Source organism: Neophocaena asiaeorientalis, unplaced genomic scaffold, assembly GCF_003031525.2.
Source record: "Neophocaena asiaeorientalis asiaeorientalis breed wild unplaced genomic scaffold, Neophocaena_asiaeorientalis_V1.1 scaffold598, whole genome shotgun sequence".
Classification (NCBI taxonomy): domain Eukaryota; kingdom Metazoa; phylum Chordata; class Mammalia; order Artiodactyla; family Phocoenidae; genus Neophocaena; species Neophocaena asiaeorientalis.
The window spans coordinates 2,067,721-2,070,382 of NW_020173036.1; positions in this window are offsets into that span (position 1 = coordinate 2,067,721).

Here is a 2,662-nt window from a genome sequence, read left to right on the forward strand (position 1 = left end):
CTTACACCTAAAAGAAACAGAGAAAGAAGAACAAACAAAACCCAAAGTTAGCAGAAGGAAAGAAATCATAAAGATCAGAGCAGAAATAAATGAAATATAAACAAATCAATAGCCAAGATCAATAAAACTAAAAGCTGGTTCTTTGAGAAGATAAACAAAATTGATAAACCATTAGCCAGACTCAACAAGACTCAATAAGATTAGAAATGAAAAAGGAGAAGTTACAACGAACACCGCAGAAACACAAAGCATCCTAAAAGACTACTACAAGCAACTGTATGCCAATAAAATAGACAACCTGGAAGAAATGGACCAATTCTTAGAAAGGTATAACCTTCCAAGACTGAACCAGGAAGAAATAGAAAATATAAACAGACCAATCACAAGTAATGAAATTGAAACTGTGATGAAAAATCTTCCACAAATAAAAGTCCAGGATTAGACGGTCTCACAGGTGAATTCTATCAAACTTTTAGAGAAGAGCTAATACCCATCCTTCTCAAACTCTTCCAAAAAATTGCAGAGGAAGGAACACTCCCAAACTCATTCCATGGGGCCACCATCATGCTGACACCAAAACCAGACAAAGATACTACAAAAAAAGAAAATTAGAGACCAATTATCACTGATGAATATAGATGCAAAAATCCTCAACAAAATACTAGCAAACAGAAGCCAACAACACATTAAAAGGATCATACACCATAATCAAGTGGGATTTATCCCAGGGAGCAAGGATTCTTCAATATATGCAAATCAATCAATGTGATACACCATATGAACAAATTGAAGAATAAAAACTATATGATCATCTCAATAGATGCAGAAAAAGCTTTTGACAAAATTCGACACCGATTTATGATAAAAACTCTGCAGAAAGTGGGCATAGAGGGAACCTACCTCAACATAATAAAGGCCATATACGACAAAGCCACAGCAAACATCATTCTCAATGGTGAAAAACTGAAAGCATTTCCTCTAAGATCAGGAACAAGACAAGGATGTCCACTCTCGCCACTATTATTCAACATAGTTTTGGAAGTCCTAGCCATGGCGATCACAGAAGAAAAAGAAATAAAAGGAACACAAATTGGAAAAGGAGAAGTAAAAGTGTCACTGTTTGCAGATGACATGATACTATACATAGAGAACCCTAAAGATGCCACTGGAAAACTACTAGAGCTAATCAATGAATTCAGTAAAGTTTCAGGATACAAAATTAATGCACAGAAATCTCTTGCATTCCTATACACTAATGATGAAAAATCTGAAAGAGAAATTAAGGAAACACTCCCATTTACCACTGTAACAAAAAGAATAAAATACCTATGATTAAACCTACCTAGGGAGACAAAAGACTTGTATGCAGAAAACTGTAAGACACTGATGAAAAAATTAAAGATGACACAAATAGATGGAGAGATATACCATGTTCTTGGATTGGAAGAATCAATATTGTGAAAATGACTATACTACCCAAAGCAATCTACAGATTCAATGCAATCCCTGTCAAATTACCAATGGCATTTTTTACAGAACTAGAATTTCACAATTTCTTTGGAGACACTAAAGATCCCGAATAGCCAAAGCAGTCTTGAGAGAAAGAAACGGAGCTGGAGGAATCAAACTCCCTGACTTCAGACTATACTACAAAGCTTCAGTAATCAAAACAATATTATACTGGCACAAAAACAGAAATATAGATCAAGGGAACAGGATAGAAAGCCCAAGATGATGTGGTACATACATACAATGGAATATTACTCAGCCATAAAAAGGAACGAAATTGGGTCATTTGTAGAGATGTGGATGAATCTAGAGACTGTCATACAGAGTGAAGTAAGTCAGAAAGAGAAAAACAAATATCGTATATTAACGCATATATGTGTAACCTTAAAAAATGGTACAGATGAACCAGTTTGCAGGGCAGAAATTGAGACACAGATGTAGAGAACAAATGTATGTACACCAAGGGGGGAAAGCGGCGGGGGTGGGGGTGGGGGTGTGTGATGAATTGGGAGATTGGGATTGACAAGTATACACTGATGTGTATAAAATTGATGACTAATAAGAACCTGCTGTATAAAAAAATAAATAAAATTTAAAAAAAAGATCTAGTGGATAGTTTGCTAAAGCCTTCACAGTGCATTCCCATCCCAGGAGTGACTGCCTGCGGAGAGTAGGAGGTTGAGTCAGGGCTCCTATATAAACAGGCACACCTGTTCTATTGAGACTCTATGCTGGCTTTTCCTGGTAAATGAATGTCCACACTGAGGGAACCTCCAGCATTTTTAGTTGTTGTTGAATTGCTAATGAAGTCCAAGACCAGTAAATCTCTTGTGATGTACTGATCTACTTTTTTTCTGGCAGTGATAAAAATGGAACACATATAAGTTCCCCTCTTTGCCTTGGCTGCCAGGAAACTCAGAACCAAGTCTGCTCTCAGTTAAAAGATATTGCCTCCACCATTACCATGTAGTTGTTGTCCCTTCACTCTTATTTTAATGCTTTGGGGATTTTGCAGGGTTTCTGTCTTCTGAAATATTAAGCAGCTTTGAAGTCTTTTGGAAACGGGTAAGGCAATGTACGTGTAAGGATGTTTCCAAATTTTACCACTAGATGGCAGCATAATTCAATAAAAATATATTGGCTTCAGTCCCAC